The sequence below is a fragment of the Panulirus ornatus genome, chromosome 66, assembly GCF_036320965.1.
Source record: "Panulirus ornatus isolate Po-2019 chromosome 66, ASM3632096v1, whole genome shotgun sequence".
NCBI classification, from domain to species: Eukaryota; Metazoa; Arthropoda; class Malacostraca; order Decapoda; family Palinuridae; genus Panulirus; species Panulirus ornatus.
Window position 1 is genome coordinate 16,407,615 of NC_092289.1, and position 16,049 is coordinate 16,423,663.

Here is a 16,049-nt window from a genome sequence, read left to right on the forward strand (position 1 = left end):
TCTCTCTCTCTCTCTCTCTCTCTCTCTCTCCTGGCGGAGGAGTTCTCCTGCAGATCGCCTCCCTATGGGGGCTGTGACGACGACGCCGCCGCCTCCATGCGCGCGCGTCTCGTTACAGCCGTCAAGTGGCCGTGTCTGATGAAACAGGGTGGTGGTGGTGTGGGGTTGGCTGGGCGGCAATTGTAGCGTTGACCTTGAAAAACTGGCGTTCATCTCCGCCGATGGATGATGATGAACCGGAAGCCAGGTGTGTTTCACGTGGTCCCCCCTTCTGCCTCGCCTACCCCGTCCCGTCGTCGCCGCTTACCCCGTCGTCGTCGCCTTTGTTCAGCGCCACGACCTGAAGGTTTAGACCCGGGGGGAGAAAACCTGTGGCACCAGGACGACCCAGTAGCGCAGTGACCTGTAGCTACAGGTCATGTAGGCCCTTGACCAGCAGTACCACCGGGACCTGGTTACAGCCTTTGTTCTTGTTGTTCATACCGTTCAGAAACTATGTTCTTGTTGTTCATACCGTTCAGAAACTATGTTCTTGTTGTTCATACCGTTCAGAAACTATGTTCTTGTTGTTCATACCGTTCTGAAACTTTGTTCTTGTTGTTCATACCGTTCAGAAACTTTGTTCTTGTTGTTCATACCGTTCTGAAACTTTGTTCTTGTTCATACCGTTCAGAAACTATGTTCTTGTTGTTCATACCGTTCAGAAATGTTCCTCATAACGGTTCAGCCTCGGTCTGAGGTGGTAGTTGGGTGGCGCGGGTTTCTAAGTGTTATTCATGTTGCCTTCGGTTCCTTTGGCATCGGTTGTGTCATGATGTAGTGTGTGTGTGTGTGTGTGTGTGTGTGTGTAGGGATGATGGGTAATGGAGAAGGTGGTACATGTATTGCTTTGGGGATCTTGTGTATGTGATGGGGAGGTTCGCTCGTGGCCATGTGTTCGTTCATGATGGCCTTTCATTCATAACTGTGTGTGTACGTACGTGATGGTCTGTCACTCATGGTGGTGTGTGTGATGGTATTTCCATCATGGTAATGTATGTATGGTGGTGTCTGACGTATGGCAGTGTGTGTGTGTGTGTGTGTGTGTGTGAGGTGTTGGTAGGTCATTCACGGCTGTGTATAGGGACAACTGCTGTTTGCCTCATACGACCCTGGTGGTTGTTACGGCCGTACACCGTAACAATGTATACTTCCCGGTGTACAGTATGATAGAAGACGACCTTTTATTTAGAGGGTGACTACCATATATATAGGGAGTGGTGTCGGCTCTTGTCATAGAGCATTAATCACGCCCTTTTGGTGTAAAGAAAATGTACTAGGTAATATTTTTTTTTGTATGATGGTCGATGTGGGCGTATTAGATGGTCACTGATATCCCAGGATGGTGGTGAAATAGTCCTTTTATTTTTCCTGGACTGATCAAGTTTTATGATGACAGTGTTTTCGTGCCGGGGGGGGTATACCCATTCTGTTATCATTACAGGATCCATAATTTGTATCATAGACGATATAATGAGGCAGAGGTTTCTTTTTCCAAAATTAGGGTCATTAGTTGGCTTACCATGCAAGGAATTTTTGGGCGAGCTAGTGGAGATGATTGTGGTAATGAGTTGTGTTCCAAGAGTGGTTGATGTTGGTTAAGGAAATGGAGTAGGAGAAGGAGCAGGAGGAGAGGAGGAGGAGGGATGTGTGTGTGGTGTGTAAGCGTGGTGCCTGGGTGGCTGGCTGGCGGCGTTGCTTCATAGATGGATTGTCATCGTGACTGGAAAGTGAACGTGGTGTGGCGGGAGAGAGAGGGAGGCACGGAGAGAAGGAGAGGTGGTGGTGTGTGTTGGCTAAGAAGGACGCGAACTCATATAAGACACTGTGTCACACACACACTGTACCTACCTGAGGGTGGCGTGCCGTCTTGCTCAAGGGGTAAGTTAGGTCGTCCCTCTCTCCCTTCGGTCGTGACTCAGGGGCTAAGCCAAATGTATATGGATTTAACTCGTTGGATCCCGAGTGCAATTTAGTGTAAGAGAGACTCTCCTGTACAATCCTTTAACCCAATCTTGTCTTCATCCCTCACTAACTTAGATTACGATAGGCTACCATATGCATCTTGTGGGCTGAGGTAATTGCTAGTCAGTTTGTTAACAAAAGATTGTCTTTAGTTTGTAGTTTAGCCCCAGAATATCAAATCTACATAGTAAATAGTATGGAAGAGAAAGATGCAGTGTATGTAAGATTTTATTGATAAAGATGGTTATTTTTTATTCATTTATTTATAATTACCTCCAGAGTCGTGGTGTTACCCAGGAGCTTTCTGAAGGCTCCTACAGTCAAGGCTGCGCTACATTCAGTAGAAGGGAAGTGTAGACTTCTTTCCTCCTCCGAGGGGACTGTACACTCCCAGCGATGGTACAGCCTGTAGCTCAAAGGTGACTTTTCACTCGCGGACGGATGAGAGTCCGGTAACACAAAATAAGTCATTGAATCGAACTATATCGGGTATCCCAGTTTCTGATGAGGACTAAATGAACAGACCATCGTCCTCCACACACACACACACACACACACACACACACACACACACACACACACACACACAAGTTAACTTACGCGTTGCGTTTTCTGTGTACGTTTTCTGTTTGTGGACCGCCCAGCTCCCGAGCATTAATGTACTTACATTATTCTGGGTTTGATTTTCGTTACGTTTTCGCTGGATGTACACCACTCATTATACTTATTCTAGATTTATACTTAATAAAAAAAAATATTCAGGTTACACCAATCTTCATCTCCGTTATCAAATGAAGATTGTGTGTCTATCACGAACACGTATAGTTTCTTGTGTTACGAGTTTTGTGGACGATCTTGGGTCACACCGTCACTTGACAGTTGGCGCGAAGATGGATCGTGTATCACAAGGACGTGTCGTACCGCAGGGGGAGAGGAGGAGGCGGTGGTGGGTGGGGAGAGCCACAGACACCTGTTGCCCCCTCCCAACACGACGCGACCACGGAGGTAAACACCCCGTGATTCTGGGGTGTGTGTGTGTGTGTGGGGGAGAGAGAGAGAGAGAGAGAGAGAGAGAGAGAGAGAGAGAGAGAGAGAGAGAGAGAGAGAGAGAGAGATACAGGGGTGTGTGTGTGAGAGAGAGAGAGAGAGAGAGAGAGAGAGAGAGAGAGAGAGAGAGAGAGAGAGAGAGAGAGAGAGCGTGCGTGCGCCAGAGTACCTCAGGAATGAATGAACAGAGGAAGGAAGTTGCCATAGAAAGTTGTGCGATTCCTGGCGAAGCGTCGGGGGGCGGCGCGTTGCGTGAAAGGTTAGGGGGTTTTGGAAGACGCCAGAGAGCACACAAGGGGCGAGGCAACCAGAGCGAGCTCATTTGAGGCAGCGCTGCTGTGGTGGTGGTAGCTTAATGCCTCTCTCTCTCTCTCTCTCTCTCTCTCTCTCTCTCTCTCTCTCTCTCTCTCTCTCTCTCTCTCTCTCTCTCTCTCTCTTGATTGTGGTAGTGGTAGTGAGTGAGTGAGGGGTGACGCGTATTGTACCACGGAACACGGGTACGATGCGGTCGGACGTGTGGAGAGATGGAGTGAAGGTTGGTAAAGGAAACATTGGACCAGGGATGGAGTTGCTGAAGACAAGAGGCAGCTGGTGAGCAGATATCACTTATGAAAGTGTTTCAGTCTAGGAGTTAAAGTCTTCATTGGGGACACACACACACACACACACACACACACACACACACACACACACACACACACACACACCTTGGTTAAAGCACTCACTATACGCTGGTAAATATCTGTCTATCTATCTATCGTAGATAGATGCGGTGATCATAACTGGGGTAGAGAAGGAGGGGGTTTCGTGTTTAGCGCAGCGTCTGGTGCGGTAGCGCCCCCCTCCCCCCCAGTTGCCAGACGCACGCGTGACGGGGAGGGAGAGAGAGAGAGAGAGAGAGAGAGAGAGAGAGAGAGAGAGAGAGAGCGGGCCGGGTAGCGGGAGGGTGGGTTGGTGGGTGGTTGGGTGGTGTACTGGGCCGGTCTGTGCCGCCCCACACACACACACTGAGGCGGACCGTTTCATTCATAGCCCAGTGGTCGTGCAATCCTCACTTCCTCCTGTGTTTCTTGCGTTGTTGACCTTGACTTTACGCAAGGACTCACACCTCTCCCTCTCGCCCTCCCAGGGGAATTTAATTAGGTGATAATTCGTCTCATCAACGATAATTTGGCCTTTTTTTTTCTTCTTTAACGTGACGTGTGTGTGTGTGTGTGTGTGTGTGTGTGTGTGTGTGTGATTACCATTCGCGTGAGCGTTTTGCACTTGTGTTGCCCCGTCTCCTAACAATGCATATATGTATCATGTCTTCACTCCTACACACACACACACACACACACACACACACACACACCTTAAGTGTTTTAAACTTCGTTGCTGATAAATTGGTTGTCATTGGCTTTAACCTCTGCATGCGTGGAGTCCTCTGTTCTTAACGCTACCTCGCTAACGCGGGAAATGGCAAATAGTTTGAAAGAAAAGATATATATATATATATATATATATATATATATATATATATATATATATATATATATATATATATATATATATATATATTGATATTATTGTTTATAATATTACACACAGCCGTTTTCTACGAATGTGATTTTTTTTTATAAATGTATCTTTCGTTGGTGGTGAAAATAGAAAACGAGATAACCTGAAAATATCGGGTTGGGCGGGGGTGGGGACTGTGTTAAGTGTACGTGGCTGATACTGTATCAAGACTTATGTGGTTCAGGAGGTCACAAGCAGACCCACCTCACCTGTGGTGGACAGTAGGCCTAACATACAGTCCCGTGGGGACCTGCTGTCAGCTGGCCTGTGGCTGCGTAAACTAGCCTGTGGCTGCGTAAACCAGCCTGTGGCTGCGTAAACTGGCCTGTGGCTGTGTAACCTGGCTTGTAGCTCCGTAATCTAGCTTGTAGCTGCGTAAACTGGCTTGTAGCCGCGTAAACTGGCCTGTAGCTGTGTAACCTGGTTTGTAGCTACGTACTCTGGCTTGTAGCTACGTAATCTGGCTTGTAGCTGCGTAATCTGGCTTGTAGCTGCGTAATCTGGCTTGTAGCTGCGTAAACTGGCTTGTAGCAACGTAAACTGTCTTGTAGCTGCGTAATCTGGCTTGTAGCTGCGTGAACTGGCTTGTAGATGCGTAAACTGGCTTGTAGCTGCGTAAACTGGCTTGTAGCTGCGTAAACTGGCTTGTAGCTGCGTAAACTAGCCTGTAGCTCTGTAACCTGGCTTGTAGCTGCGTAACCTGGCTCGTAGATAATGTACGTGTTTAGCTGGGTATACAAAGTTGTAGCCGTAGAGTGTATTCTGCCTGCGTTCGGTTCAGTGCTGGAGAGAAAAGTAAGAATGAAAGACACATTTTGGTTCATTGCTGCCGGTTGGTTGAGTGGAAGAAGAGTTTGTTGAAAGGAAGGCATTTGTGACGACGAGTGACGCTGCTTTAAATCTGCAGGTTAAGGAGGGAATGGATAGTTTTCAGGGCAGTGGTAGTGGTTCTTCTAGTCATTTCTGGTTTGTCAGGTAGTTACGGTAACTGTCAGTTGAGAGGTTGAATCACCTGGTGGTATACTGTGAGGGCGTCACCACTCGTGGGATGGAGGAGGGAGCTTGGTTGGAGGCTGGAGGAGGGCATTGCTGGAGGCTGTACTGGGGAGTCGTTGTCGGGGGGTAAAGGTCTGGCTGGGGCTGCAGGGAGGGAGGTGTGGGGACGGTGAAAGGTGCGGGGCCTTTGTTTGCCCGAGGCACACTACCTGTGAGGCCTAAGGTGGTGCTGGGGGGAGGTGGGAGGAAGGGCGTGGGGGCAGGTGGGAGGAAGGGCGTGGGGGTGGGAGGGGAGTGTTGTAAGGTGACGTGGGGAGGTGAGAGGTGGAGGGGAGTGTTATGGGGACGTGTTGTAAGGTCAGGTGGAGGGGAGTGTTGTAAGGTGACGTGGGGAGGCGGGAGGTGGAGGGGAGTGTTGTAAGGTGACGTGGGGAGGCGACAGGTGGAGGGAAGTGTTGTGGGTAGGCGGGAGGTGGAGGGGAGTGTTGTAAGGTGACGTGGGGAGGCGAGAGGTGGAGGGGAGTGTTGTAAGGTGACGGGGGGAGGCGAGAGGTGGAGGGGAGTGTTGTAAGGTGACGGGAGGAGGCGACAGGTGGAGGGGAGTGTTGTAAGGTGACGTGGGGAGGCGGGAGGTGGAGGGGAGTGTTGTAAGGTGACGTGGGGAGGCGGGAGGTGGAGGGGAGTGTTGTAAGGTGACGTGGGGAGGCGACAGGTGGAGGGAAGTGTTGTGGGTAGGCGGGAGGTGGAGGAGAGTGTTGTAAGGTGACGTAGGGAGGCGAGAGGTGGAGGGGAGTGTTGTAAGGTGACTTGGGGAGGCGGGAGGCGGAGGGGAGTGTTGTAAGGTGACTTGGGGAGGCGAGAGGTGGAGGGGAGTGTTGTAAGTTGACGTGGGGAGGCGACAGGTGGAGGAGCGCGTTGTAAGGAGATCGGAGGGAGGCGGCAGGTGAAGGAGAGAATAAAATTACCAAGAAACACATCAGTCAGTTACCTGGTTAAGACCTCCAGTACCTTCCCTGCGTCCACAGCGCCAAGCTACAGGTGTTGGGCCTCCCTCCCTCCCTCCACCCCAGCGTCCATGACGTCCCTGGTGAACAAGCAGCAGACTTCCTCACCCAATTGCCTGAGACTCCCTAACCTTGACACCACCCTGCCCCTCAGCCCGCGCCACCTCGACCCCCAACGCCTCTCGAGTCGGTAAAGTCCTCAGAAGACTACACTTCCACCACGCCATTTGCCTCACCCACGACGCTTCGCAAAGGGGTCTCCAGTGTGGGGTAGTGTGGTGTGAAGACTCTCTCTCTCTCTCTCTCTCTCTCTCTCTCTCTCTCTCTCTCTCTCTCTCTCTCTCTCTCTCCGATGGCCGGCAAGCAAGCTCTCCTCGAATGACGTACGACGCCCTTGCCATCACCCCCGATTCTCCCGATCTTGTGGGTTCGGTGTACGAATGGGGTTACTGTAGGTACTGCAAGTTCCATCGAACCTCAGCACTATGACGACGACCTCCACGACCCACTGTCTGGTCAGTTTGGGACTATGACGACGACCTCCACGACCCACTGTCTCGTCAGTTTGGGTCTATGACGACCTCCACGACCCACTGTCTCGTCAGTCTGGGGCAATGACGACGACCTCCACGACCCACTGTCTCGTCAGTTTGGGACTATGACGACGACCTCCACGACCCCACTGTCTCGTCAGTTTGGGACTGTGACGACCTCCACGACCCACTGTCTCGTCAGTTTGGGACTATGACGACCTCCACGACCCACTGTCTCGTCAGTTTGGGACTGTGACGACCTCCACGACCCACTGTCTTTTAAGTCACCCACCTTCCTACTATTTCTCTCTGGCAACCTAGAGACCAAGCAGGACCCTTGTATTGGCTCCTCACCTCTTGCTGACTTCACCAGAGATTTCAGCTTCGTCACCTGAAACGCAAGCGGGCACAAAAGCCCTCAACCTTGGGGCCTTGCGGGGAAGTCTCATTACAGTGCTCGTAATCTTCCCCAATCTGCACACTCCGTGTTATTACTCGTGTGTGGGTGTATATATATATATATATATATATATATATATATATATATATATATATATATATATATATATTTTTTTTTTTTTTTTTTTTTTTTTTTTTTTTTACTATTCGCCATTTCCCGCGATAGCGAGGTAGCGTTAAGAACAGAGGACTGGGCCTTTGAGGGAATATCCTCACCTGGCCCTCTTCTCTGTTCCTTCTTTTGGAAAATTTAATAAAAAGAAAAAAAAAAACGAGAGGGGAGGATTTCCAGCCCCCCCGCTCCCTTCCCTTTTAGTCGCCTTCTACGACACACAGGGAATACGTGGGAAGTATTCTTTCTCCCCTATCCCCAGGGAAATATATATATATATATATATATATATATATATATATATATATATATATATATATATATATATATATATATATTGAGCCCACCCTTTTCCCCATAAAACCAATAAATTCATGAGACAACTGATAATCTCATGGACACAATACAGCTGTCTTGGTTGACTTTCCATGGCTTGCCCAAATCTTCGTCGTCACTTCTCATTTTTAATTAACATGGGTTTAAATTACAACCCCCCCCCCACCCCTCCACTCCCCTCCTCTCTCACAACTAGAGGCGTAGAAAGGCACACGCCGCTTTGGCCAGGGGGAAAAAAAATTATAGATATTAAATTAAGATATATATACTTTTATATATATATATATATATATATATATATATATATATATATATATATATATATATATATATATAAATTTCTTTTTCTCATGAGTCCACGGGGAAAATGAAATACAATAAGTTCCCGAGTGCACTTTCGTGTAATAATCAAATCATCAGGGGAGACACAAGAGAGAAATATAACAGTCAGTTGATATACAACGAAGAGACGTAGCATTTGCGAGGTAGTGTTAAGAACAGAGGACTGAGACGTAGAGGGAATATCCTCACTTGGCCTCGCTATCTGTTCCCTTTTTTTTTTTTTCTTTTTTGAAAAAGTAAAAAACGGAAGGGGAGGATTTCCAGCACACTCCCTCCGCTTTTTTCCCCTTTTAGTCACTTACGACACGCAGGGAATACGTGGGAAGTATTCGCAGTCCGGTAACACCCATATTTATTTATTTATTCAATTATTTATTTGTGTGCCTGACGTGAGAAGCGACGTATCCCCACAGCTCCTGTCCCAGGGTAAGGGCAGGGAGGCAGGCAGGTTCAGGGTCCAGGGTCACGTACGCTCCAAGGCTGGGATGGCTGTAGATCGGCGAGCGAGCGAGAGAGAGAGAGAGAGAGAGAGAGAGAGAGAGAGAGAGAGAGAGAGAGAGAGATGACTGCGTAGTATTTGATGATATAAATTACACGTGTCGGTCTTGGGGGGGCGGAGGGGAGAGCCTTCTTTCGGGTTCGATTATCTGTTCTCGTGTGAACCATTGGCCCGTGTGTGTCGCTTACGTGCACCGATTGTACAAGCTTTGGTGTTTACCCCCCGTGGCTTCCGTGTTTCCCCTGTCGGCCAACGAATGCCGTGTGATGTGAGAGAGAGGCGTGTGAATGACTCGGGTTTTACACGGTGGACCAACTATCTATCTATCTATCTTTGTCTATCTATCTATACCTTTGATGCTTGTCCCCACCTGGAACTCCCCTTATGAGGGGGGGCGTGTAGGAGGTTGTCTCCACGGCAATGGAGTCCCCATACCTCGTCATCTCCATTGTGCTGGTGGAGCAGACGCCAACAGTTCGTCTGGGGTGAGTGAGATTTGCTTCCAAGTTCAACCCAAACGGAACTTATATCAGCGATCGAGTTACCCCCCGTCATGCTCTCGCACCAGCCCTGAGGAGAATCATCGTATGTTCGTTGAGGTTAATTAAGAAATCAATATTATCGTAGGTTCATCACGTATATTGTTGCGATTTACGTCTGTGTGTGTGTGTGTGACCGCTGTGCAGTTTACGTTGAGTTAGGTTGAGTGGCGCGCCATCGGAAAGGACATGAAATAATGGATTGGAATATGAAATAGATTCCAGTCGGATGTGGGTAGATATTGGTTCAGGAATAGGGTAGTAGAGTTATGGAACCAGCTGCCAAGTCCAGTTAGAGGAAGGTAGGTCTTTAAGTAGCTTTAAGTAGCTTTCAGTGGCTTTAAGTGGCTTTAAGTAGCTTTAAGTGGCTTTAAGTAGCTTTAAGTAGCTTTAAGTGGCTTTAAGTAGCTTTAAGTGGCTTTAAGTAGCTTTAAGTAGCTTTAAGTGGCTTAAGTAGCTTTAAGTGGCTTTAAGTAGCTTTAAGTGGCTTTAAGTAGCTTTAAGTAGCTTTCAGTAGCTTTAAGGGAAGGTTGGACGTGTCTATGGGTTCAGGTGGCCAGGTAGCAGGGTGGACGGACTCGGGACCCGCCTAGCATGGGCCAATAGGCCTCCCTCTTGCAATGTCCTCACTTCTCACGTTCTTGTACAGTCATGGCACATCTTCAGGCGCAGGTGTACGCATGGGCCCACACCTGTGTACCACTGACAGTGTGGCTCAGTGTGGCTGAGTGGGGATGGAACTGCCACTGTGGTGATGCTTTTCGTCAGTGTGTGTGTGTGTGTGTGTGTGTGTGTGTGTGTTAACTCTGTTCATTTGTTTTTTTGTCCCTGTTATTGTTTTTCTGGTAGCTCGTGTTCCCGCAGGGACGGTTTTAGGGTCTTCCTCACGCCTCTCTCTCAGGGGGGGCAGTAAAAGACCCTCTAGTTCGTCCTCTTAACGAGGGAATTGCCCGTTAGGTAGGACAGTTTTATTCGTAGGCGCAGTGGGTGTATTAGGTCATCGAGTGGTAGTTAACCGGTTGTACATAAGAGATATAAAACGAGTCCACCAGGCCAGTGATTTTGACGGGTGGATCTGCGGTGTTGTATGGTGTTGTGTGTTGAATGGAGTTTGTGGTGCTGGAGTGTGTGGCGTAGGAGTGTGTGGTGCGTGGTCCAGTTTTCTGGTGGTCTTGTGTTACAACAAGCCTGCCTGTGTGGTATAATGTGTCGTCCACCGGCATTGCATACGCTACGTACGGTACAAGGGATACAACACGTGTACCATACGCTATGTACGGTACAAGGGTTACATTACGTGTACCATACGCTATGTACGGTACAAGGGATACAACACGTGTACCATAACGCTATGTACGGTACAAGGGATACAACACGTGTACCATACGCTATGTACGGTACAAGGGTTACATTACGTGTACCATACGCCACGTACGGTACAAGGGTTACAATACGTGTACCATACGCCACGTACGGTACAAGGGATACAACACGTGTACCATAACGCTATGTACGGTACAAGGGTTACATTACGTGTACCATACGCTATGTACGGTACAAGGGAAACAACACGTGTACCATACGCTATGTACGGTACAAGGGATACAACACGTGTACCATACGCCACGTACGGTACAAGGGATACAACACGTGTACCATACGCTATGTACGGTACAAGGGAAACAACACGTGTACCATACGCTATGTACGGTACAAGGGAAACAACACGTGTACCATACGCTATGTACGGTACAAGGGTTACAATACGTGTACCATACGCTATGTACGGTACAAGGGATACAACACGTGTACCATACGCTACGTACGGTACAAGGGTTACATTACGTGTACCATACGCCACGTACGGTACAAGGGTTACATTACGTGTACCATACGCTATGTACGGTACAAGGGTTACATTACGTGTACCATACGCCACGTACGGTACAAGGGTTACAATACGTGTACCATACGCTATGTACGGTACAAGGAATGCAATACGTGTACCATACGCTATGTACGGTACAAGGGAAACAACACGTGTACCATACGCTACGTACGGTACAAGGGTTACAATACGTGTACCATACGCTATGTACGGTACAAGGGTTACAATACGTGTACCATACGCTATGTACGGTACAAGGGTTACATTACGTGTACCATACGCCACGTACGGTACAAGGGTTACAATACGTGTACCATACGCTATGTACGGTACAAGGGTTACAATACGTGTACCATACGCTACGTACGGTACAAGGGTTACAATACGTGTACCATACGCCACGTACGGTACAAGGGTTACAATACGTGTACCATACGCTATGTACGGTACAAGGGTTACAATACGTGTACCATACGCTATGTACGGTACAAGGGTTACAATACGTGTACCATACGCCACGTACGGTACAAGGGTTACAATACGTGTACCATACGCTATGTACGGTACAAGGGTTACAATACGTGTACCATACGCTACGTACGGTACAAGGGAAACAACACGTGTACCATACGCTATGTACGGTACAAGGGTTACAATACGTGTACCATACGCTATGTACGGTACAAGGGTTACATTACGTGTACCATACGCTATGTACGGTACAAGGGTTACAATACGTGTACCATACGCTATGTACGGTACAAGGGAAACAACACGTGTACCATACGCTACGTACGGTACAAGGGTTACAATACGTGTACCATACGCTATGTACGGTACAAGGGTTACATTACGTGTACCATACGCTATGTACGGTACAAGGGATACAACACGTGTACCATAACGCTATGTACGGTACAAGGGATACAACACGTGTACCATACGCTATGTACGGTACAAGGGTTACATTACGTGTACCATACGCTATGTACGGTACAAGGGTTACAATACGTGTACCATACGCTATGTACGGTACAAGGGTTACAATACGTGTACCATACGCTATGTACGGTACAAGGGTTACATTACGTGTACCATACGCTATGTACGGTACAAGGGTTACAATACGTGTACCATACGCTATGTACGGTACAAGGGTTACATTACGTGTACCATACGCTATGTACGGTACAAGGGATACAACACGTGTACCATACGCCACGTACGGTACAAGGGAAACAACACGTGTACCATACGCTATGTACGGTACAAGGGTTACATTACGTGTACCATACGCTATGTACGGTACAAGGGTTACATTACGTGTACCATACGCTACGTACGGTACAAGGGAAACAACACGTGTACCATAACGCTATGTACGGTACAAGGGATACAACACGTGTACCATACGCTATGTACGGTACAAGGGATACAATACGTGTACCATACGCTATGTACGGTACAAGGGTTACAATACGTGTACCATACGCTATGTACGGTACAAGGGTTACAATACGTGTACCATACGCTATGTACGGTACAAGGGATACAACACGTGTACCATACGCCACGTACGGTACAAGGGTTACATTACGTGTACCATACGCTATGTACGGTACAAGGGATACAACACGTGTACCATACGCTATGTACGGTACAAGGAATGCAATACGTGTACCATACGCCACGTACGGTACAAGGGTTACATTACGTGTACCATACGCTATGTACGGTACAAGGGTTACAATACGTGTACCATACGCTACGTACGGTACAAGGGTTACAATACGTGTACCATACGCTATGTACGGTACAAGGGATACAATACGTGTACCATACGCTATGTACGGTACAAGGGTTACAATACGTGTACCATACGCTACATACGGTACAAGGGTTACAATACGTGTACCATACGCTACGTACGGTACAAGTTACAATACGTGTACCATACGCTATGTACGGTACAAGGGATACAACACGTGTACCATACGCTATGTACGGTACAAGGGATACAACACGTGTACCATACGCTATGTACGGTACAAGGGATACAACACGTGTACCATACGCTATGTACGGTACAAGGGATACAACACGTGTACCATACGCTATGTACGGTACAAGGGTTACAATACGTGTACCATACGCTATGTACGGTACAAGGGATACAACACGTGTACCATAACGCTATGTACGGTACAAGGGTTACATTACGTGTACCATACGCCACGTACGGTACAAGGGATACAACACTGTACCATACGCTATGTACGGTACAAGGGTTACAATACGTGTACCATACGCTACGTACGGTACAAGGGTTACAATACGTGTACCATACGCTACGTACGGTACAAGGGTTACAATACGTGTACCATACGCTATGTACGGTACAAGGGTTACAATACGTGTACCATACGCTATGTACGGTACAAGGGAAACAACACGTGTACCATAACGCTATGTACGGTACAAGGGATACAACACGTGTACCATACGCTATGTACGGTACAAGGGTTACAATACGTGTACCATACGCTACGTACGGTACAAGGGTTACATTACGTGTACCATACGCTATGTACGGTACAAGGGTTACAATACGTGTACCATACGCTATGTACGGTACAAGGGTTACAATACGTGTACCATACGCTATGTACGGTACAAGGGTTACAATACGTGTACCATACGCTATGTACGGTACAAGGGAAACAACACGTGTACCATAACGCTATGTACGGTACAAGGGTTACATTACGTGTACCATACGCCACGTACGGTACAAGGGAAACAACACGTGTACCATAACGCTATGTACGGTACAAGGGAAACAACACGTGTACCATACGCTATGTACGGTACAAGGGTTACATTACGTGTACCATACGCTACGTACGGTACAAGGGTTACATTACGTGTACCATACGCTACGTACGGTACAAGGGATACAACACGTGTACCATAACGCTATGTACGGTACAAGGGTTACAATACGTGTACCATACGCTATGTACGGTACAAGGGTTACAATACGTGTACCATACGCTATGTACGGTACAAGGGTTACAATACGTGTACCATACGCTATGTACGGTACAAGGGTTACAATACGTGTACCATACGCTATGTACGGTACAAGGGAAACAACACGTGTACCATAACGCTATGTACGGTACAAGGGTTACAATACGTGTACCATACGCTATGTACGGTACAAGGGATACAATACGTGTACCATACGCTATGTACGGTACAAGGGAAACAACACGTGTACCATAACGCTATGTACGGTACAAGGGATACAACACTGTACCATACGCTATGTACGGTACAAGGGAAACAACACGTGTACCATACGCTATGTACGGTACAAGGGTTACAATACGTGTACCATACGCCACGTACGGTACAAGGGATACAACACGTGTACCATACGCTATGTACGGTACAAGGGATACAACACGTGTACCATAACGCTATGTACGGTACAAGGGAAACAACACGTGTACCATACGCTATGTACGGTACAAGGGTTACATTACGTGTACCATACGCTATGTACGGTACAAGGGAAACAACACGTGTACCATAACGCTATGTACGGTACAAGGGTTACAATACGTGTACCATACGCTATGTACGGTACAAGGGATACAACACGTGTACCATAACGCTATGTACGGTACAAGGGTTACAATACGTGTACCATACGCTACGTACGGTACAAGGGAAACAACACGTGTACCATAACGCCACGTACGGTACAAGGGTTACAATACGTGTACCATACGCTATGTACGGTACAAGGGATACAATACGTGTACCGTACGCTATGTACAGTACAAGGGATGCAAAACGTGTACCATACGCTATGTACGGTACAAGGGATACAACACGTGTACCATACGCCACGTACGGTACAAGGGTTACATTACGTGTACCATACGCTATGTACGGTACAAGGGTTACAATACGTGTACCATACGCTATGTACGGTACAAGGGAAACAACACGTGTACCATACGCTATGTACGGTACAAGGGAAACAACACGTGTACCATACGCTACGTACGGTACAAGGGAAACAACACGTGTACCATACGCTATGTACGGTACAAGGGTTACAATACGTGTACCATACGCCACGTACGGTACAAGGGATACAATACGTGTACCATACGCTACGTACGGTACAAGGGTTACATTACGTGTACCATACGCTATGTACGGTACAAGGGTTACAATACGTGTACCATACGCTATGTACGGTACAAGGGAAACAACACGTGTACCATAACGCTATGTACGGTACAAGGGTTACATTACGTGTACCATACGCTATGTACGGTACAAGGGATACAACACGTGTACCATACGCTATGTACGGTACAAGGGTTACATTACGTGTACCATACGCTATGTACGGTACAAGGGTTACATTACGTGTACCATACGCTATGTACGGTACAAGGGAAACAACACGTGTACCATACGCTATGTACGGTACAAGGGAAACAACACGTGTACCATAACGCTATGTACGGTACAAGGGTTACATTACGTGTACCATACGCTACGTACGGTACAAGGGTTACAATACGTGTACCATACGCTATGTACGGTACAAGGGTTACATTACGTGTACCATACGCTATGTACGGTACAAGGGATACAACACGTGTACCATAACGCTATGTACGGTACAAGGGATACAACACGTG